The sequence below is a fragment of the Hypanus sabinus genome, chromosome 31 (assembly GCF_030144855.1).
Source record: "Hypanus sabinus isolate sHypSab1 chromosome 31, sHypSab1.hap1, whole genome shotgun sequence".
Lineage (NCBI taxonomy): Eukaryota > Metazoa > Chordata > Chondrichthyes > Myliobatiformes > Dasyatidae > Hypanus > Hypanus sabinus.
In genome coordinates, this window is record NC_082736.1 from 16646377 (window position 1) to 16669353 (window position 22977).

The window sequence follows — 22977 nt, forward strand, 5'->3', positions numbered from 1 at the left end:
GTGACACGCGTTCAGTGAACTGTGCACTTGCAGTCCTCAGCCCCTCTGTACCATAACACTCCCCTGGGCTCCAGCTTACACTGTATTAATCCTACACTGGTTTCATTTCCCACAATGCTGTGCTTCACATGTATCTGGATTGAAGGCCATTGGCGATTCCTCAGGCCACACTGCTAGATCATCCCCTTGCACTTTTATATCGCTACCTACACGATCTACACTGCTGCTTATTTTAGTATCATTTGCAAACTAAGTACGCCTTCTACTTTCACATCCAAACCATTCATAAAGAGCGCAAACAACACATTGAATTGAATTTAATTGACTTAATTCTTGTATCATTCACATGAGGAGTACGAACCTTTACACTACGTCTTCGTCTAAATGTGCGATGTGTAATTTATAGTAATTTGTAATGACCAGAAGGATACTTATGTGAGAATGCTGTCTTGGACTCTACAGTTCAGCATTTAACAGCATAGTTCCATCTAGGCTGGACAACAAGCTCTAAGACCTCGGCCCTGACCCTGCCTTGTGCTGCTGGATCCTGGATTCCCTGTCAGATCATCAGCATTTTGTAAGAGAGGGCTCCCTAAACTCAAACCCTCTGACTGACAATACAGGAGCCCTTCAGGGCTGCTTACTGAGTCTCCTCTTTTACTCCCTGTACACCAATGTCTGGTTCGCCACACACAGCTCCAATATACTAATTGAATTCGCCGACGACACTACATGGATTGGCCCAATTTCAAACAGTAACAAGGTAGCCTACAGGGAAAAAGTCTCTTCTCTGACACAGTGGTCTCAAGAAAACAACCTCACCCTCAATGTCGCAAAAACAAAGGAGCTGCTTGCGGATTACAGGAGGAATGCAGACGGGCTATACCTTGCTGACATCATTGCATCTGGCGGTTAAACAGCTACCAAGTCCTCGGCATTCACATCACTGAGGACCTCACATGGTCTGTGCACACTATCTGTGTGGTGAAAAAGGTACAACAGCACCACTTTCAACTCAGACGGTTAAGAAAGTTTGGTATGGGCGCCCAAATCATAAGAACTTTCTACAGTGGCGCAATTGGGAGCATCCTGACTGGCTGCACCACTGCCTGGTATGGGAACTGTACCTCCCTTAATCGCAGAAGTCTGCAGAGAGTGTTGCAGACAACCTAGCGCATCTGAATAACCATATAATCATATATGAACTGAAGCACGGAAACAGGTAATCTCCGCTTACTCTCACCTAATCCCATTGACCTGCACTCAGCCCATAACCCTACATTCCTTTCCTGTCCGTATACCTATCGAATTCTGCTTTAAATGACAAAACCGAACCTGACTCTACCACTTCTACTGGAAGTTCTTCCACACAGCTACTACTCTTTGAGTAAAGAAATTACCCCCCGTGTTACCCTTAAACTTTTGTCCACTGTCTCAACTCATGACCTCTTGCTTGAATCTCCCCTACTCTCAATGTTAAAAGCCTATCTACGTCAAATCTATCTATCCCCCTCATAATTTTAAATACCTCTGTCAAGTCCCCCCTCAACATTTTATGCTCCAAAGTACAAAGACCTAAATTGTTCAATCTTTCCCTGTAACTTAGATGATGATACCTAGGTAACATTCTAGTAAATCTTCTCTGTACTCTCTCTATTTTGTTGACATCGTTCCTATAATTCAGTGACCAGAACTGTACACAATACTCGAAATTCGGCCTTACCAATGACTTGTAAAATTTTAACATTACATCCCAACTCCTATACTCAATGTATAGGATTTATAAAGGCAAACATACCAAAAGCATTCTTCATCACCCTATCCACATGAGATTCCCCGTTCAGGGAACTATGCACCATTATTCCGAGATCACTCTGTTCTACTGCATTCTTCAATGCCCTACCATTTACCATGTATGTCCTATTTGGATTATTCCTACCAAAATGTAGCATCTCGCACATATCAGCATTAAACTCCATCTGCTATCACTCAGCCCACTCTTCTAACTGGCCTAAATCCCTCTTCAAACTTTGAAAACCTACTTCATTATCCACAACGCCACCTACCTTAGTATCATCTGCATACTTATCATCTGTAGTTGTGAACCCCCCCCCCCCCCATGATTCAGGACGTTTACAAGGACCAGTGTGTATAAAGGGCCCATAGGATCATTGGGGACCCAAGTCTTTCCGATCACAATCTATTCCAACGGCTACCATCCGGGACGCGATACCGCAGCATAATAGCTACGTCCAAAAGGCTCCAGCGCAGCTTCTTCACCAGGGCATTAGACTAATAAACTCGCGCTGATTTAGTGCACACTATAATACCTTAACTGTTCTATTTATTGTAAATTTTTATAAATTACCATGATTGCACATTGCATATTTGGAAGGAGACGTAACGTAAAGATTTTTACTCCTCATGTAGGCGAAGAATGCAAAAAATAAAGACAATACAATTCAGTTCCGTTCAATTAAAATTCAGTTCCCAGCACTGATCCTTCTGGATCGCCTCTGTCCAGCCTTCAACCATTGCTTTCAGTTTGCAATCTCCACCGAGCCTAAATGCTCTGGATGAGCCCACCATGAAAGGCCTTGTTGAAAGCTTTTCAAATTTGATCAACACATTATCAACAGTCTGGCCCTCATCAATCAACCATTTTACATAAAACATGTGATCAGGTTTGTAAATATAATCTCACCCACACAAAGCCATGTTGACTACCCTGACAAAAAAATGCTTTTGCCAATGTGAGTTGATTCTATGAGTAAGAATTAACATAACGATTAATGCACGAGTCAACCATTTCCTGGATTGTCTCTATTGCCTTGTTAAACAGGGAAACAATATTAGCTCATCAAGAGCCCTCTGCAAAATCCTCTGTGTAACAGGCTGCAGGGTTTCACAGATAATGTAATGGTTTCTCTGTAGCTGCAAGGTTTCCGTTATGACTCGAGATAACGGGCTTAGGAATGTTGTTCATTTTTGTGAGCTGTAAGAGAGACTTTCGCGGACTTTTGACCGGGGAGAGATGAGTAGAGAAGTCGAGAATGGGGAGATTTGGTAGAACACCGGACGTGTTAGACTTGGAGCGAAGGCCCGAAGGGCAGCGACGATCGGAGGAGGTTGATTCTGAACAATCGGTTTATCGGTGAGCTCCAACCTTGTGCAACAGACTGTTTCATATGATTAGGCCCTTTTCTTTTTTTCGTTTTTTTTAACTAACCATATAGTCAAAGTAAGAACCATAAAGCTCAATCGTTTAATCGCATATTGTGTATCAAAGATGCTGCCTGGCCTGCTGTGTTCCACCATCATTTTTGTGTGTTTTTGTTTGAGTTTCCAGCATCTGCAGATTTCCTCGTGTATGTGTATTGTTTGGTATTTCCGTACTGAATTGCAACAGGGGACACATCGCGCAGCATCCACCCGAAAGAGATTTCTTCAGTCTGGCCGGGCCGGGGGTTATCACCCCCTATATTAAGCTGCAGGCTAAAGAGAGAGTCACCACTGCAATTAAAAATAATCTACAAAGATCTCCATGAAGGCCACTGAAATCTGCTATCCTGCCTCATTCGCCCAGTAAACTCTGATGTATCCCATCCAGTCTGGTGAGAGTCCCAACGCTCCCACCAGCTTGCTATAAACATGCCGTGGAATATCAGCGTATCCTCCTGAACTTTCTTTACTGCATCACTTTCAGATTGAGGAATATTGACATGAACTAATCATCTGGTGCTTTGCCCAAAATCTCTGGCACCAGGCATACGTTCTGTTCTCTGTCACTGCCCCCACATGGATACCGGGCAGGACCGCCTCCCAGGCGGAAACAAAGAGGCCTGGGCAAGACGGGGACACCTGGGCAGATGCAGGGCACAACCCATCAGAGGTGATGGGTAGGTTTGAACAACCACCCGTACGGTAACGGCAAATGCCTGGCTTACGGGGGCAAAGGACAGGAATGGTCAGAACAACCCGAGGGGTCACGGCGACCGCCTGGTACCGACGGAGGCAAGGGATAGGAAGGGACAGAACCACCCGAGGGGTAACGACGACGGCCTGTCTTACCCGACGGAGGCAAGGGAACAGAAGGGAGCTCGGACCAGGGTGAGCAGCAGGACAACCGGGATACACAGGGTAATGGAGAAAAGCTAGCAGACAGCGCGACGGCGCGGACAAGGCGAATAAGGCGGAACAGTGGGACCAGTGCACACGAGAGAAGCAGGAGAACAATATCAACCGGACAGAACAAATAGAGAGCAGGCCGGCAACCAGGGCAGAGCAGGATTCAGAGCCGGCGGACCAGGTACAGAGCAGGATTCAGAGCCGGCGGACCAGGTACAGAGCAGGATTCAGAGCCGGCGGTCCAGGTACAGAGCAGGATTCAGAGCCGGCGGACCAGGTACAGAGCAGGATTCAGAGCCGGCGGACCAGGTACAGAGCGGGTTAAACATGCTTCGGAGCAGGACGACCCGCCAACTATGTTCAGTCTCGAGCCCCTTATAAACACCTGAACCTAATAGGCGACATGTGTTCCTCCTTAGACAAAATGATCCAATGGTTACGGGTGACAGGAGGGCTCGCTGCAAGACCCGGAGTCCGGTGTCCGTGGACCGGAGCAAGAACCGGATGGCGTGCTCCGTACCGGTCCCTAATATTACTCCCCCGCCAAGGGAGTCTCCTGGCGACCAAGGAGGGTCTGTCCGGCTATGGACGTTACCGGTCGGTGGGGTGGGCGAAATGTACAGGCTGGAGAGACCACCTGTAATCACGGGAACTAGACTCCAGTGCCTGCGATGCTGGGTCCATGCCTAGGATAGGGGTCGTTCTGTCAGGAGCGGACATGGAATGGACCCAAATGCAGGACACAGGCACTGAGGAACTAGGGGTAGGACAGAATGGAGATGCCATGGCATGCAAGGGGTAATGCAGGCGGGGCTCGATCCCGGAGTTCACACGAGGCCAAGCACGATCCCGGAGTTCAGGCAGGCAGGAGCCGCCTGGCCGGGTGCATAACTCCTGGGCACAGCCGCCTCCGAGGCAGGAACACGGAGGCCCTGTGCAAGACGCAGAACACCTGGGCAGGTGCGGGCACAACCCGTAGGGAGCAAGGGGTGGGAAGAAATCGGAGTCTTCAGGGCGGCCGCATGGATCCCGGGGAAGGCCGCTTCCCGGGCAGAAGCACGAAGGCCTGGGCAAGGCACAGATACCTGGGCAGTTGCGGGGCACAACCCATCAGAGGTGAGGGGTAGTAAACGACAGAACTACCCGTAGCGTAACGGTAACGGCAGGCTTACCCGACGGAGGCAAGGCACAGGAATGGACAGAACCACCCGAGGGGTCACGGCGAGGGCCTAGCTTACCCGACGGTGGCAAGTGAACAGAAATGAGCTGGGTATAGGGTGAGCAGCAGGATCACCGGGATACACCGGGAAATAGGGAAAGACAAGCCGACAGCGCGACGGCGCACGCAAGGCGTATAAAGCGGAACAGCGGGACCAGCGCACACGAGAGAAGTAGGGGAACAAGAACAACCGGACAGAACAGACACAGTGCAGGGCGGCAACCAGGGCAGAACCGGATCCGGAGCGGTCGAAACAGGTACAGAGCGGGACTCAGAGCCGGCGGACCAGGTACAGAGCGGGATTCAGAGCCGGCGGACCAGATACAGAGAGGGACTCAGAGCCGGTGGACCAGGTACAGAGCGGGACGCAGAGCCGGCGGACCAGGTACAGTGCGGCTTGAAGCAGGCCAACGCCCCAACTAGGCTCAGTCCCCGAGCCCCTTATAAACACCTGCCCCTAAATAGGCGACAGGTGTACCACCTTAAGCCAAGATGAACCAGCGGCTCCGGGTGACAGGAGGGCTGACGGTAAGGCCCGGAGTCCTGTGTCCTCGGACCGAAGCAAGACCCGGAAGGCAGGCTCCGGACCGGACCCTAACAAGCTGTCAGTCTGGACGCTGAGTATTAAGGATTCTGATGGATTGTTGGAAGAACCTGTTGCACAGTCTGGTCGCGAGTGCCCCAATGCTTCGGTATTTTTTTTTCCAGATGGCAGGAGGGAAAAGATTTTATATGAGAGCTGCGTGGGATCATTCACAGTGCCGTTGGATTTACGGGTGCAGCGTGTAGTGTAAATGTCTGTAAAGCGGAAAGAGAGACCCCGATGATCTTCTCAGCTGACTTTACTATCCGCTGCAGGGTCCTGTGATCGGATACGGTGCAGTTCCCGAACCAGGCAGTGATGCAGTTGCTCTGGGTCCTCTGGGTATATCCTCTGTAGAATCTGGTGAGGTCGGGGGTGGGAAATGGACTTTTCTCAGCTTTCGCTGAAAGTAGAGACTCTGATGTGCTTTCTTGGCTATGGAGCTGGTGTTGAGAGACCAGGTGAGATTCTCCGTCAGGTGAACCCCAAAGATTTGGTGCTCTTAACGATCTCTACCGTGGAGTTGTCGATGTTCAGCGGAGGGTGGTCACTCCGTGCCCTCCTGAAGTCAAGAACCATTTCTTTTGTTTTGTTCACATTCAGAGACAGGTTGTTGGCTCTTCACCAATCCGTTAGCCGCTGCACCTCCTCTCTGTATGCTGACTCATCGTCTCACCCACCACGGTCGTCTCATCGGCGAAGTTGATGATGTGGTTCGATCTGTCTATTGCTGCACAGTCGTGGGTCAGCAGAGTGAACAACAGTGGAAACCCACACAGCCCTGGGGGGCCCACGTGCTCCAGTGCGATGGTGTTGGAGATGCTGCTGTCGATCCGGACTGACTGAGCTCTCCCAGTAAGTCCGCATCTTGTATACCTCTTTCAAATCACGTCTCATCCAGCTGCGTGCAAAGAGAAAACTGCTCCCTTCCTCAACATGTCCTCACAAGACATGCTCTATGAAGTGTAAAGTTCAATGTAAATATACTGTCAATGTTTACACGTGTCACCACATACTACCGTAAGATTCATCTTCTTTTTGTCGTTCGCAGTAAACACATCTGGTTCCATGGTGTAATGGTGAGCACTCTGGACTCTGAATCCAGCGATCCGAGTTCGAGTCTCGGTGGAACCTGTTTCTTGAATTCCAATGTGGCAATTTTAGTGAGAGGGCTTATCGGTCCTGAGAACACGCCTTTGCGTCTGAAGGCCCCTACAGAGTGAGTACGAGCTCCGTGAAACTGACAGGGTTACAGTATTTTCGACATTCGTGATGACTGTTATTATTATTCTCCTTCAGTGTTTTTAAGAAAATATTTTCTTTCTTGTTGGCGTCATGTTATTTTTATTGGGTGGCGGGGGGGCATGGTTGTGATTTGAAGTCTAACATTCCTGTTGGCTTTTTCAGGTGCGAGTGATCATAGCATATGAATGTGTGGCTGAGGAGCTGGTTCAGGGGCAGGGTTTCAAGGGTCTGGATCATAGATTCATGGAGTCATAGAAAAGTACAGCACAGAAACAGGCCCTTTGTTCCATTTGATCCATGCTGCATCATTTAAGCTGCCTAATCCCATCGACCTGCACTGGAGCCATATCGCTCCATACCCCTACCATGCCCGCAACTATCCGAATTTCTCTTAAATATTGAAATCAAACTTGCATGCACCACTCATTCTGTCAGCTCGTCCCAACACTCTCACAACCATCTGAGTGAAAAAATTTCCTTTCCTGTTCTCCTTAAACATTCACCATTCACCCTTAACTCATGAGCTCTGGTTGTAGTCACTCATCCCCCCGTGGGGAAAGCCCACTTGCATTTATCCAATCGCTGGGACTTCATCTGTGCAGGTGTGATCTATGTCAAAGGGATGGTTTCCAACTTCACTGGCAGGGGATGGTGTTCAGTATCCTGGGGTTCATTGCTGTTTTTTCATCACACTTTTTCTGGCAAACGATCATCGCAAAAATTCGCAACAAGAGAAAATCTACAGATGCTGGAAATTCAAGCAACAAACACAAAATGTTGGAGGAATTTCACAGGTCAGACAGACTCTATGGAAAAAAAAAGTACTTCTTCCATAAATACTGCCTGACCTGCGGAGTTCTTCCAGCAATTTGTCTGGGTTTACCATCGTACGTAATACCGTGTAACTTCCCTTTGGAATTGAAGACAATTCGATGTGGCTGAACCGAGGCGAGGCGGCGGATCCTTTGCTGAGATCGAGGAGGACACAAGCTTCGATCGATGCCAGCGCTCTGCTGAAGGTCAAATGGAGGTGACGAGGTTCGGGCAAGATTGAGTCTGTGTTTTAATTTGGTAACAGCGTTAGATCTGTGAAGGGAGCACTGGACTGAACTGCCCCGAGAAATTACACTTACCAATGGAACTGTTTTCAACGCTGACATTAAATTTCTTATAATGGACTGCATGAATGCCCATCTCTGAAGCTACTTCATGAGGATGAGCATGAAGTCTGTAGTTGCAACTACGGGCAGTGGGATCAGATTTAGGTAACTGTACGTACAATACCTATGTCACCAGAGATATCTGAAACTTCTGTTGATGGCACTGACAGAGTCGGCTAGCAGGCCTACTGTATTTATTGTCCCAGGGCATCCCCTTTCCATATCAATGGTGTCTCAAGTCTGAGCCAACGGAGTTAAGGGGTAATTACAATTTGGCGTGTGTAGTACCAAATAGATACCATCTGCCAGCGTTGAAGGATGAAGGAGACTGAGCAACGTTAATGGATTGCAGTGTTCCTGTTCTGCGACCGTGGATAGACAGAGAAAGCTTGAGAAAGCAGGATCTCCCAGTGGCCACACATTTTAATTCCACGTCCCATTCCCATTCTGATATGTCTATCCATAGCCTCCTCTACTGTCAAGATGAAGCCACACTCAGGTTAGAGGAGCAACACCTTATATAACGTCTTGCAAGTCTTCAACCTGATGAACATTGTATTCTCTAACTTCCGTTAATGCCCCTCCTACCCTATTCCTGATTGATTTATTTCCCCCTCCTTTTTTTCTCACTCTGCCCATCACTCGGTTGCTTGTTCTCCATCTCCCTCTGGTGCTCTCATCCCCCTTTATTTCTCCGTAGGCTTCCTGTCCCATGATACTTTTCCTTCTCCAGCTCTGTATCGCTTTTGCCAATCACTTTTCCAGCTCTTATATTCACCCCACCCACTCCGGTCTTCTCCTATCATTTGGGATTTCCCCATCCCCCTCCTACTTTCAAATCTCTTGCTATCTTTTCTTTCAGTTAGTCCTGACGAAGGGTCTAAACACGAGGACACTGGGAATAAACATGGATTTCTCCCCTTGTATGGGCTGAAGAGCCAGCAATGCACGACACCGGCAGCTCCTTCCCACCCCGCCTTCACCGCCCCACCTACCCCAGTCCGGGAAAAGCTTCTTTCTACCTACTCACTTCGCATTTCGAGTTCAATCGCTGTTACACTCCGCCTCTTTCTCGGAACCGCCATATACAGAGTCAGTGCCGATCTCTGAGCCTGTCTGTTGAACTGCTCTCGAAGCGATACGCTGCCGGTGGAAGCAGGACACCAGTAGCGCCCTACTCCCGGGCCCAGGAGCTCGCTACTCCCGGCTGCTGTAAAACCGCTCCCGGGCATGTGTTCTGCTGACCTGTCAATCAGGTCAAGGGGCGGAACGACGCTGCGCATGCTCTCATGTATTAATGAGGTCTAAGAGCGAAACATCGCCGTTCCTTCCCTCTTTTCACTTTCCCAGCGTCTGTTCGGAGGGTTCGAGGCTGCGGAAGGGTCAGGGTGGATTTAAACCGGGCATTAAACATATTGCCCATTTGGCATAGTTCTTTCCAAAGTGTTTCAGCTGTTCTCCCTGCATTCGTCAGTCAGTCGGACATGAGGGAATCGGCATGAGTGCTGGGATGTGTGTGAGTTTTTATCTCACAGCAACAGCCCCTGTTTAATGTTTCGAAGTGACAGAATCGGTCACCGAGTGTAACGCCGAACGGCGCTCAATTATAGACCCGTTCATGGATTACGAGAGAAAAGGTGCTGAACACAACGTTCTCGATAAACTCTCCCGTCCCGGGCTATCTGCTGACTGGGTTGTTTCATATTCTAAATGACCACTTCAACACAGTTTTGTTTTATTCAAAAAAAAAACTGTATTTCCAGTTTTCATTTCCAGCAGGGAAAATGTCGACGCGATAGGGAATCGAACCCTAGTCTACCGATTGATTGGAGGGGAGTTAACCACCACACTGATAAGGAATAAAGGAGATATTGAATCTGTAATACGGATTACAAACAAGAGAAAATCTGTAGATGTTGGAAATCAAAGTAGCGCACACAAAATTCTGGAGGAACTCAGCAGTCTAGGCAGCATCAATGGAAAAGAGTAAACAGTCGACGTTTCTGTCGGAGACCCTTCATCAGTGTGATCATACGGTCGTCAGGGTATAAGAGAGCTCACAGAGTCACTTTGATGTCTGTTTGTTGAGTGCAGAGCAGGCACCTTTCACTCATCCCCTCTCACTGTGTGACTGGAGGGGTCTCAGGATTCTTCAGCGATTCAGTCAGTTAATGAGTTCAATGGCTGGCCAAAGGAAGGGCTCCTATTAATGTCCAACTGCGTGTTCTTTCAATTGTTTGAAACATTTATAATCAGGATTTGTTTTCCCCTTCTCTGATGCGTGAGGCAGGGAACCATTTCTAGCTCCGACTCTCTCAAGAGTCGATTTGCTCCCCGAATTTCATCAGAATGTGGACCTTGCAACGAGGAGGGAGAACGCGTTGGACCTAGTTTATACCAATATCCCCGACGCGTCCCGGGCGGAGCACCCCACCCCCCCCCCAACTCGGTTACTCAAACCACATCTCTGTTATGCTAATCCCAGCATACAGACCGCTCGTCAGGCTCTCCAGACCAGTTCAGAAGCATGTGAAAACCTGAAAATCACTGCTCTTCAAGACTGTTTTGAGCACACTGACTGGCAGATGTTCAGGGATATATGTTCAGATGTTCAACTGATGGCGACTCCACCAACTTAGAAGAGTACACGGCATCAGTAACTAGCCACATTAGCAAGTGCATTGATGATGTTACTCTGTCCAAGACCATCACTATACGCGCTAACCAGAAGCCATAGACGACCGTGGAGGTGCGTGCGCTGCTGAGGACCCGTGACTCCGCCTTCATATCAGGCGACAAGGCAACCATAACAACAGCAAGGGCCAAACTGTCCCGGGCCATCAGGAGGGCAAAGCGTGCACACGCCCAGCAAATCCACACCCACTTCCAGGACAGCGGCGACACGCGGCGCATGTGGAAGTGCATCCAGGACATGACCAATTACAGGACATCACCTGACTGTGCGGGTGATGCCTCCCTCCCAGACGCGCTGAATAACTTCTACACTCGTTTTGAGCTGGAAAATGACGTGGCGGCGAGGAAGTCCACCACCCACCCCCCCCCCCACACACACCTCCTACAAATGACCAGCTGCTGTGTCTCACCGTGGCCGATGTGAGAAGAACCCACGGAAGGGTCACACGGAAGGCAGCTGGACCAGACAACATTCCTGGCAGAGTGCTCAGAGGATGTGCAGACCAGCTAGCAGATGTTCTCAATGGCATCTACAACATCTCCCTGAGCAGCGCCACCGTTCCAACGTGCTTCCCAAGCCGCCACCATCGTTCCGGTGCCGAAGAAGTCTTCAGTGTCCTGCCTAAATGACTGCCGTCCCGTTGCACTCACGTCCATTATCATGACGTGTTTCGAGAGGCTCGTCATGAAGCATATCAGGACCCTGCGGCTCCCCTCACTGGACCCTGTGCAGTTTGCGTACCGTCCCAACCGCTCAACAGACGACTCCATTGCCATCACCCTCCACCTGACCCAAACCCATCTCGACAAACGAGACACATACGTTCCGATGCTGTTCATAGACTTCAGTTCAGCATTCGACACAATCATCCTTCAGAAACTGATTGGAAAGCTGAACACCTCCCTCTGTAACTGGATCCCAGACTTCCTGAATGGGAAACCTTAGTCAGTCCGGATCAGAAGCAACATCTCCAACACAATCACTGTAAACACGGGGTCCCCCAGGATGCGTTCTCTGTCCACTGCTGTTCACTCTGCTGACCCACGACCGTGTTACAACACACAGCTCGAACCACATCATCAAGTTCACCGATGACACGACTGTGGTGGGTCTCATCAGCAAGAACGACGAGTCAGCTTACAGAGAGGAGGTACAGTGGCTAACGGACTGGTGCACAACCGACAACCTGACTCTGAAAGTGAATAATACAAAATAAATGTTTGTTGACTTCAGGAGAGCACCGAGAGATCACTGCCCGCTGAACATAGACGGCTCCTCGGTAGAGATCGTAAAGAGCACCAAATTTCTTAGTGTTCAACTGTCGGAGATACTCACGTGGTCCCTCAACAGCAGCTCCATCGCAAAGAAAGAGCAGCAGCGTCTCTACTTTCTGCGAAGGCTGAGTAAAGTCCAACTCCCACACAGCCCCCCACCCCCACCTTCATCACATTCTACAGGAATTGTATTGAGAGCATCCTGAGCAGCTGCATCCTGGTTCGGAAATTGCACCATCTCGGATCGCAAGAATCTGCAGTGGATAGTGAGGTCAGCTGAGAAGATCATCGGGGTCTCTCTTCCCGCCATCACGGACATTTACACCATAGATTGCATCAGGAAAGCAAACAGCATTATGAAGGACCGCACGCACACCTCATACAAACTCTCCTCCCTCCTGCCATCTGGGAGAAGGCACCGAAGCATTCGGGCTCTCACGACCAGACTATGTAGCAGTTTCTTCTTCCAAGCTATCAGACTCCTCAATACCCAGAGCCTGGACTGACACATTGCCCTATTGTAGTCTTTATAATTTATTGTAACGTCTGCACTGTTTTGTGCACTTCATGCAGTCCTGGGTAGGTCTGTAGTCAGTGTAGTTTTTTTTCGGTGTTGTTTTTTTTTCACGTAGTTCAGTATAGTTTTTGTACTGTGTCATATAAAACCATGGTCCTGAAAAACGTTGTCTCATTTTACTAAGTACTTTACCAGCAGTTATGGTCGGAATGACCATAAAAATACAGGGAACTATGCACCATTATTCCGAGATCACTCTGTTCTACTACATTCTTCAATGCCCTACCATTTACCATGTATGTCCTATTTTGATTATTCCTACCAAAATGTAGCACCTCGCACATATCAGCATTAAACTCCATCTGCTATCAATCAGACCACTCTTCTAACTGGCCTAAATCTCTCTTCAAACTTTGCAAACCTACTTCGTTATCCACAACGTCACCTACCTTAGTATCATCTGCATACTTATCATCTGTAGTTGTGAACACCTCCCCCCCCACCCATGATTCAGGACGTTTACAAGGACCAGTGTGTATAAAGGGCCCATAGGATCATTGGGGACCCAAGTCTTTCCGATCACAATCTATTCCAGCGGCTACCATCCGGGACGCGATACCGCAGCTTAATAGCTACGTCCAAAAGGCTCCAGGGTAGCTTCTTCACCGGGGCATTAGACTAATAAACTCGCGCTGATTTAGTGCACACAATAATACAACTGTTCTATTTATTGTAAATTATTATAAATTACCATGATTGCACATTGCATATTTGGAAGGAGACGTAACGTAAAGATTTTTACTCCTCATGTAGGCGAAGAATGCAAAAAATAAAGACAATACAATTCAGTTCCGTTCAATTAAAATTCAGTTCCCAGCACTGATCCTTCCGGAACGCCTCTGTCCACAGATCTCCAGTTAGAGTAACACCCTTCAACCATTGCTTTCAGTTTGCAATCTCCACCGAGCCTAAATGCTCTGGATGAGCCCACCATGAAAGGCCTTGTTGAAAGCTTTTCAAATTCGATCAACACAATATCAACAGTCTGGCCCTCATCAATCAACCATTTTACATAAAACATCTGATCAGGTTTGTAAATATAATCTCACCCTCACAAAGCCATGTTGACTACCCTGACAAAAAAATGCTTTTGCCAATGTGAGTTGATTCTATGAGTAAGAATTAACATAACGATTAATGCACGAGTCAACCATTTCCTGGATTGTCTCTATTGTCTTGTTAAACAGGGAAACAATATTAGCTCATCAAGAGCCCTCTGCAAAATCCTCTGTGTAACAGGCTGCAGGGTTTCACAGATAATGTAATGGTTTCTCTGTAGCTGCAAGGTTTGCGTTATGACTCGAGATAACGGGCTTAGGAATGTTGTTCATTTTTGTGAGCTGTAAGAGAGACTTTCGCAGGGAGAGATGAGTAGAGAAGTCGAGAATGGAGAGATTTGGTAGAACACCGGACGTGTTAGACTTGGAGCGAAGGCCCGAAGGGCAGCGACGATCGGAGGAGGTTGATTCTGGACAATCGGCTTATCGGTGAGCTCCAACCTTGTGCAACAGACTGTTTCATATGATTAGGCCCTTTTCTTTTTTTCGTTGTTTTAACTAACCATATAGTCAAAGTAAGAACCCTAAAGCCTAATCGTTTTATCGCATATTGTGTATCATAGATGCTGCCTGGCCTGCTGTGTTCCACCATCATTTTTTGTGTGTTTTTGTTTGAGTTTCCAGCATCTGCAGATTTCCTCGTGTATGTGTATTGTTTGTTATTTCCGTACTGAATTGTAACAGGGGACACATCGCGCAGCATCCCCCCAAACGATTTCTTCAGTTTGGCCGGGCCGGAGGTTATCTCCCCCTATATTAAGCCGCTGGCTAAAGAGTCACCAGTGCAATTAAAAATAATCTACAAAGATCTCCATGAAGGCCACTGAAATCTGCTATCCTGCCTCATTCACCCAGTAATCTCTGATGTATCCCTTCCAGTCTGGTGAGAGTCCCAACGCTCCCACCAGCTTGCTATAAACATGCCGTGGAATATCAGCGTATCCTCCTGAACTTTCTTTACTGCATCACTTTCAGATTGAGGAATATTGACATGAACTAATCATCTGGTGCTTTGCCCAAAATCTCTGGCACCAGGCATACGTTCTGTTCTCTGTCACTGCCCCCACATGGATACCGGGTAGGACCGCCTCCCAGGCGGAAACAAAGAGGCCTGGGCAAGACGGGGACACCTGGGGAGGTGCATGGCAAAACCCATCAGAAGTGTGGGGTATGTTTGAACAACCACCCGTAGGGTAACAGCAAATGCCTGGCTTACGGGGGCAAAGGACAGGAAGGGTCAGAAAAACCCGAGAGGTCACGGCGACCGCCTGGTACCGACGGAGGAAATTGACAGGAAGGGACAGAACCACCCGAGGGGTAGCGACGACGGCCTGTCTTACCCGACGGAGGCAAGGGAACAGAAGGGAGCTCGGTCCAGGGTGAGCAGCAGGACAACCGGGATACACAGGGAAATGGAGAAAGGCTAGCAGACAGCGCGACGGCGCGGACAAGTCGAATAAGGCGAAACAGTGGGACCAGTGCACACCAGAGAAGCAGTGGAACAATACGAACCGAACAGAACAAATACAGAGCAGGCCGGTGGACCAGGTACAGGGCGGGATTCAGAGCCGGCGGACCGGGTACAGGGCGGGATTCAGAGCCGGCGGACCAGGACGACCCCCTAACTATGTTCAGTCTCCGAGCCCCTTATAAACACCTGAACCTAATAGGCGACAGATGTATCTCCTTAAGCCAAGATGATCCAATGGCTCCAGGTGACAGGAGGGCGGGCTGCAAGGCCCGGAGTCCGGTGTCCGTGGACGGGAGCAAGAACCGGATGGCGTGATCCGTACCGGACCCTAACAGTACTCCCCCGCCAAGGGAGTCTCCTGGCGACGAAGGAGGGTCTGTCCGGCTAGGGACGTTACAGGTCGGTGGGTTGGCGAAATGTACAGGCTGGAGAGACCACCTGTAATCACGGGAACTAGACTCCAGTGCCTGCGATGCTGGGTCCATGCCTAGGATAGGGGTCGTTCTGTCAGGAGCGGACATGGAATGGACCCAAATGCAGGACACAGGCACTGAAGAACTACGGGTAGGACAGAATGGAGATGCCATGGCATGCAAGGGGTAAGGCAGGCGGAGCACGATTCCGGAGTTCACACCAGGCAGAGGACGATCCCGGAGTTCACACCAGGCAGAGGACGATCCCGGAGTTCACACCAGGCAGGAGCCGCCTGGCCGGGTGCATAACTTCTGGGCACAGCCGCCTCCGAGACAGGAACACGGAGGCCCCGGGCAAGATGCGGAACACCTGGGCAGGTGCGGGCACAACCCGTAGGATGCAAGGGGTGTGAAGATATCGGAGTCCTCAGGGCGGCCGCATGGATCCCGGGGAAGGCCGCTTCCCGGGCAGAAGCACGAAGGTCTGGGTAAGGCACAGATACCAGGGCAGTTGCCGGGCACAACCCATCAGAGGTGAGGGGTAGGAAGCGACAGAACTACCCATAGGCTAACGGCAACGACAGGCTTACCCGACGGAGGCAAGTGAACAGAAATGAGCTGGGTCCAGGGTGAGCAGCAGGATCACCGGGAAATAGGGAAAGGCAAGCCGACAGCACAACGGCGCACGCAAGGCGAATAAAGCGGAACAGCGGGACCAGCGCACACGAGAGAAGTAGGGGAACAAGACCAACCGGACAGAACAGATACAGAGCAGGGCGGCAACCAGGGCAGAACCGGATCCGGAGCGGTCGAAACAGGTACAGAGCGGGTCTCAGAGCCGGCGGACCAGGTGCAGAGCGGGACTCAGAGCCGGCGGACCAGGTGCAGAGCGGGACTCAGAGCCGGCGGACCAGGTGCAGAGCGGGACTCAGAGCCGGCGGACCAGGTGCAGAGCGGGACTCAGAGCCGGCGGACCAGGTGCAGAGCGGGACTCAGAGCCGGCGGACCAGGTGCAGAGCGGGACTCAGAGCCGGCGGACCAGGTGCAGAGCGGGACTCAGAGCCGGCGGACCAGGTGCAGAGCGGGACTCAGAGCCGGCGGACCAGGTGCAGAGCGGGACTCAGAGCCGGCGGACCAGGTGCAGAGCGGGACTCAGAGCCGGCGGACCAGGTGCAGAGCGGGACTCAGAGCCGGCGGACCAGGTGCAGAGCGGGACTCAGAGCCGGCGGACCAGGTGCAGTCCGGCTTGAAGCAGGCCAACGCCCCAACTGGGCTCAGTCCCCGAGCCCCTTATAAACACCTGCCCCTAAATAGGCGACAGGTGTACCTCCTTAAGCCAAGATGAACCAACGGCTCCGGGTAACAGGAGGGCTGACTGCAAGGCCCGGAGTCCTGTGTCCGCGGACCGGAGCAAGACCCGGAAGGCAGGCTCCGAACCGGACCCTAACAAGCTGTCAGTCTGGACACTGAGTATTAAGGATTCTGATGGATTGTTGGAAGAACCTGTTGCACAGTCTGGTCGCGAGTGCCCCAATGCTTCGGTATTTTTTTTTCCAGATGGCAGGAGGGAAAATATTTTGTTTGAGAGCTGCGTGGGATCATTCACAGTGCCGTTGGATTTACGGGTGCAGCGTGCAGTGTAAATGTCTGTAAAGCGGAAAGAGAGACCCCGGTGATCTTCTCAGCTGACTTTACTATCCGCTGCAGGGTCCTGTGATTGGATAGGGTGCGGTTCCCGAACCAGGCAGTGATGCAGTTGCTCAGGGTCCTCTGGGTATATCCTCTGTAGAATCTGGTGAGGACGGGGGTGGGAAATGAACTTTTCTCAGCTTTCGCTGAAGGTAGAGGCTCAGATGTGCTTTCCTGGCTATGGAGCTGGTGCTGAGAGACCAGGTGAGATTCTCCGTCAGGTGAACCCCAAAGATTTGGTGCTCTTAACGATCTCTACCGTGGAGTTGTCGATGTTCAGCGGAGGGTGGTCACTCCGTGCCCTCCTAAAGTCAAGAACCATTTCTTTTGTTTTGTTCACATTCAGAGACAGGTTGTTGGCTCTTCACCAGTCCGTTAGCCGCTGCACTTCCTCTCTGTATGCTGACTCATCGTCTCACCCACCACGGTCGTCTCATCGGCGAAGTTGATGATGTGGTTCGAGCTGTGTATTGCTGCCCAGTCGTGGGTCAGCAGAGTGAACAGCAGTGGACTCTGCACACAGCCTTGGGAAACCCCCGTGCTCAGTGCGATGGTGTTGAAGATGCTGCTGTCGATCCGGACTGACTGAGCTCTCCCAGTAAGTCCGCATCTTGTATACCTCTTTCAAGTCACGTCTCATCCAGCTGCCTGCAAAGAGAAAACTGCTCCCTTCCTCAACATCTCCTCACAAGGCATGCTCTATGAAGTGTAAAGTTCAATGTAAATATACTGTCAATGTTTACACGTGTCACCACATACTACCGTAAGATTCATCTTCTTTTTGTCGTTCGCAATAAACACATCTGGTTCCATGGTGTAATGGTGAGCACTCTGGACTCTGAATCCAGCGATCCGAGTTCGAGTCTCGGTGGAACCTGTTTCTTGAATTATTCCAAAAGATTATCTGTGGCAATTTTAGTGAGAGGGCTTATGGGTCCTGAGACCACGCCTTTGCGTCGACGCCTTCAGAGTGAGTACGAGCTGAGGCCCCTACAGAGTGAGTACGAGCTGTCGCTGTACGGAGTACGAGCTCCGTGAAACTGACAGGGTTACAGTATTTTCGACATTCGTGATGACTGTTGTTATTATTCTCCTTCTTTAAAATATAAGAAAATATTTTCTTTCTTGTTGGCGTCATGTTACTTTTATTGGGTCGGTGGATGGTTGCGATTTGAAGCCTAACATTCCTGTTGGCTTTTTCAGGTGCGAGTGATCATAGCAGATGAATGTGTGGCTGAGGAGCTGGTTCAGGGGCAGGGTTTCAAGATTCTGGATCATAGGTCCATGGAGTCATAGAAAAGTACAGCACAGAAACAGGCCCTTTGTTCCATTTGATCCGTGCTGGCTGCATCATTTAAGCTGCCTAATCCCATCGACCTGCACTGGAGCCATATCACTCCATACCCCTACCATGCCCGCAACTATCCGAATTTCTCTTAAATATTGAAATCAAACTTGCATGCACCACTCATTCTGGCAGCTCGTCCCAACACTCTCACAACCATCTGAGTGAAAAATTTTCCTTTCCTGTTCTCCTTAAACATTCACCATTCACCCTTAACTCATGAGCTCTGGTTGTAGTCACTCATCCCCCCGTGGGGAAAGCCCACTTGCATTTATCCAATCTCTGGGACTTCATCTGTGCAGGGGTGATCTGTATCAAAGGGATGGTTTCCAACTTCACTGGCAGGGGATGGTGCAACAGTTCCTCTCTACGTTCTGCAGCGATCGCTGCCTATGCGAATCCCATGTGCGTTCGTCCCTGTCATTGATCTCTCTCCTGGCACTTATCCGTGCAAGTAAATCAGCTGCAACACCAGCCCCTACACATCCCCCCCCCCGTCATTACCATTCAGGGTCCCAAGCAATCCTTCCAGGTAAGATGACACTTCACCTGTGAGTATTATACGCTCATATACTGCATCCAGTGCTCCCGAGTGGTCTCCTGTATATCGATGAGACCTGACATAGGTTTGGAGAGCACTTCAGCGAGCATCCACCAGAAAAAAAGAAACGCCAGTGGTCACCCCTTTTAATTCCTCTTCCCATTTCAATTCAGACATCACAACCCATGGCTTCCTGTATTGTCTCGGCGAGGCTACACTCAGGTTGGAGGAGCAGTACACTATATTTCGTCAGGGTTGCCTCCAACCTGACAGCATTTATATCGATTTATGGAACTTCTGATAATGCCTCCACCTGTCATCACATGTTTCTCCCTCCCCTCACCATCTTACTCTGATTCCTCGTCGTTTTTTCCTCCAGTCCGGATGAAGGGACCCGGACCGAAACGTAGACTGTTTTTCTTTCGCACAGGTGCTGCCTGGTCTGCTGACTTCCTCCAACATTTCCTGTATTGCTTGGATTTCCATCATCTGAGATTTTCTCTTTGTGTCTCTGTCGATGTCGCTGCACACTAACATATCCATGTACCTATCTAAAAGCATCGTACACCCTTCCATCTCTGAACCTGTCAGCCCGTTCCAAGCACCCGCCCGACTCTGTCTGAAAAAATGAGCCACACATCTTCTTTAAACTCTCTCCCACTCCGACCTTAAATCCATTCCCGCTGGAATTTCAATTCCCTACAGTGGGAAACCAATTATTTCTATCTGCTCAATCTATATCTCTCCTGATTTTGTACCTAATAATTCAGTCAAGTTTCCTCTGAGGCTCTGACATTCCAATGAAGGCAAACAAGATCGAACACTTCAATCAGACGACATCCGGGCGACGCTTTACAAAACCTGCCGATCCTTCCTGTGAAGTGTCCATTCTTGTAGATTGTTCAATACAGCCAGAACAGGATTTAACGGGAAACTACTGAGGGACGTTAATTCAACGACACAGTGAATGATAATTGATTAATCAGTCTTACACGTCAGTCGATTACTCAGCCCTTAGAGTCACGCGTAGACCGGTAAGAGGTTTATTTGTTATGTAATCTAAAACTGTACAACCTGCGATGGCCGGGAATCGACCCCGGGTCAACTGCTTGGAAGGCAGCTATGCTCACCACTATACCACCATCGCTCAATTACGTTGCAAAAGATTGTGAGTCGTCTCCCTTATTTCCATTTGACTCGATCAGTCCCCGAGCTGCTTTCCGTCGTGTCATTCCTCACTGTGCTGCAGGTTCTATTCCGGTAAATTAATGTCACCATCCCCAACAAACCGGAGTTATACAACATACGGCGAGCTTACACCAGGAATCAGACAGAGTTAGAACCGAGTCGAAGAGATACTAATGGGATCCTGCCTCGCGCATCTCCAGGTGGATAAACAAATGTTAATTATAATTGTCCTTTCAAACCACACGCTGATGGGAGCCCTTGAACACAGTAAATGACTGAATCGCTAAAGAAACCTGACACCCCTCCTGTCACACAGTGAGAAGGGAATGAATAAAATCGGCAGATCCACAATCAGCAAACACACATCATGGTGACACTGTGAGCTCACCTGCACCCTGATGTCCATATGATAGATTACATACCCTTCTATATTCCTCGTAAGTTTCGTGATTAGTATTCTCGCCCGTCCAGTGAGAGACCGGAGTTCAGTTCCCCGAAGGGGAGACCGTTTCCTACTTCAAATATTAATCGGAAATACAAGACAATTTTTGAGCCAAAATTTGAACTTCTCCCTGTGGGGACAGTCGAGCGCATGCGCATTGAGGCTCCAACCTTCTATCTGATTGACAGTGTACGGCAGTCCCATCCCCTCACCCATTCCAGCAGCGGCATTAAAGGAGCTGGCAATGCGGTGTACCCGGGCCCGAAGCGGTAAATTGAGGTGGTGGAGTGGAGAGATCCAAGGGACACCTTGGCCCAGCAATTAGAACTGGGTTCTGGAAGGCGACCGGTCATGATAGTCGAGGGAAAGGTGGAGAGTGATTTGGGGGATGATTGTAGAGGGAAGGGGCTGCTGGTGGAAGGTAAATCTATACAGGATGCGACAGTGTTTCATTGGAATGCATGAAATCTCTTAGAAAATGGAGAGGAATTTTAAGAATTTGTTTTGGTGTTCCCATGGGTGTTGACTGTGTACAAGAAACATGTTGCAATCACATATATTGTTTAATGTTCTATGTTATGAGTTTGTGGAATAAACACAGTGCAGTGGGGAAGAGGTGCTACCTTTGAGAAGAAAGGTTTATTGTAAGGAATTCTGCTTTCATCGGAGAATAATGAATGCATACTTATAGAATTATTATATCCACATGGAAAATCAAACTTATGAGCTTTTATAATCCAGGCTGCAAGTTGTCTTTGGAATGTTTGGGAAGAATGCTGTGAACTTATTCTGGTATTTCATTTTTCTGGTGACTTCGTCAGGAACGGTCTCGGCCCGAAGCGTCGGCAGTACTTCTCCTATAGATGCTGCCTGGCCTGTTGTGTTCCACCAGCATTTTGTGTATGTTGTTGTTTGAATTTCCAGCAACTGCAGAATTCCTCGTGTTTACAGTTTAGGGGATGAGTGTATTAAGAAACTAGAGTGTATCGTGATGGACAGTGGGAATATCTTTGACAAACAGGAGGCGTTTGAGATTGCAATGGATGATGATTTTATGTTGGCTGAATTGAAATTTGCTGTCAATAGGAGAAGTATTACAGCTCAGGGTTGGATATGGGAAGCTATCATCTACTCTAGTATGTCCCTGAGGCAGCCTAAGAGTAGTTGCTTGTGTTTTATGAGAAGGTCAGGAAGCAAGGAATGTTCCCAGGAGACTGAAAAGGACTGTGGTGAAGCCTATTGTAAAATATGGGAAAGATCTGACGCTGTCCAGTTGCTACAGGCCTGTGGCTGTCACTTCTTCACTATGAAAAATTATTGCGAAAATAATGGCAATTAGGCTGATTATTGATTTGGAGAGGAGAGAATTACTTCGTCGCTATTAATGTGGGTTTTGTAAAGGGGGATCTATGATGCCACTGTACTACTGGGAATGATATTTGGAAATATTTTACACTGAAAATTTGAAAGAGTTTTGATATGCTATGGATGCTATGGAGGGAGAGGTTTACGATTAAACTCATGAGTTTTGGCTTTGGCGGGCGGTTTTGCAAATTGGTATGTTTTTTTTTAATTGAACAACCACAAAATGCTGGTGGAACACAGCAGGCGAGGCAGCATCTATAAGGAGAAGCACTGTCCACGTTTCGGGCCAAGACCCTTCGTCAGGACTAACTGAAATGAAAGATAGTAAAAGATTTGAAAGTAGTCGGGGGAGGCGAAAATGCGAAATGATCGGCGAAGACCGGAGGGGGTGGGATGAAGCTAAGAGCTGGAAATGTGTTTGGCGAAAGTGATACAGAGCTGGAGAAGGGAAAGGATCATGGGACAGGAGGCCTCGGGAGAAATAAAGTGGGGGGGGGAGAGCACAAGAGGGAGATGGAGAACAGGCAGAGTGATGGGCAGAGAGAGAGAGAGAGAGAAAACAAACAACTGAATATGTCAGTGAT

The 22977-nt window shown here is 49.2% G+C and overlaps 3 non-coding genes across 3 annotated transcripts; 2 read left to right on the forward strand and 1 right to left on the reverse strand.

Annotated features, from left to right (window-relative positions):
- Positions 1 to 6992: 6992 nt before the first annotated feature.
- On the forward strand, positions 6993 to 7064 carry trnaq-cug (transfer RNA glutamine (anticodon CUG)). The gene has a single exon. It is a non-coding gene; the product is annotated as a tRNA-Gln (tRNA).
- An 11253-nt stretch (positions 7065 to 18317) lies between these two features.
- On the forward strand, positions 18318 to 18389 carry trnaq-cug (transfer RNA glutamine (anticodon CUG)). The gene has a single exon. It is a non-coding gene; the product is annotated as a tRNA-Gln (tRNA).
- A 2084-nt stretch (positions 18390 to 20473) lies between these two features.
- On the reverse strand, positions 20474 to 20545 carry trnag-ucc (transfer RNA glycine (anticodon UCC)). The gene has a single exon. It is a non-coding gene; the product is annotated as a tRNA-Gly (tRNA).
- Positions 20546 to 22977: the final 2432 nt, after the last annotated feature.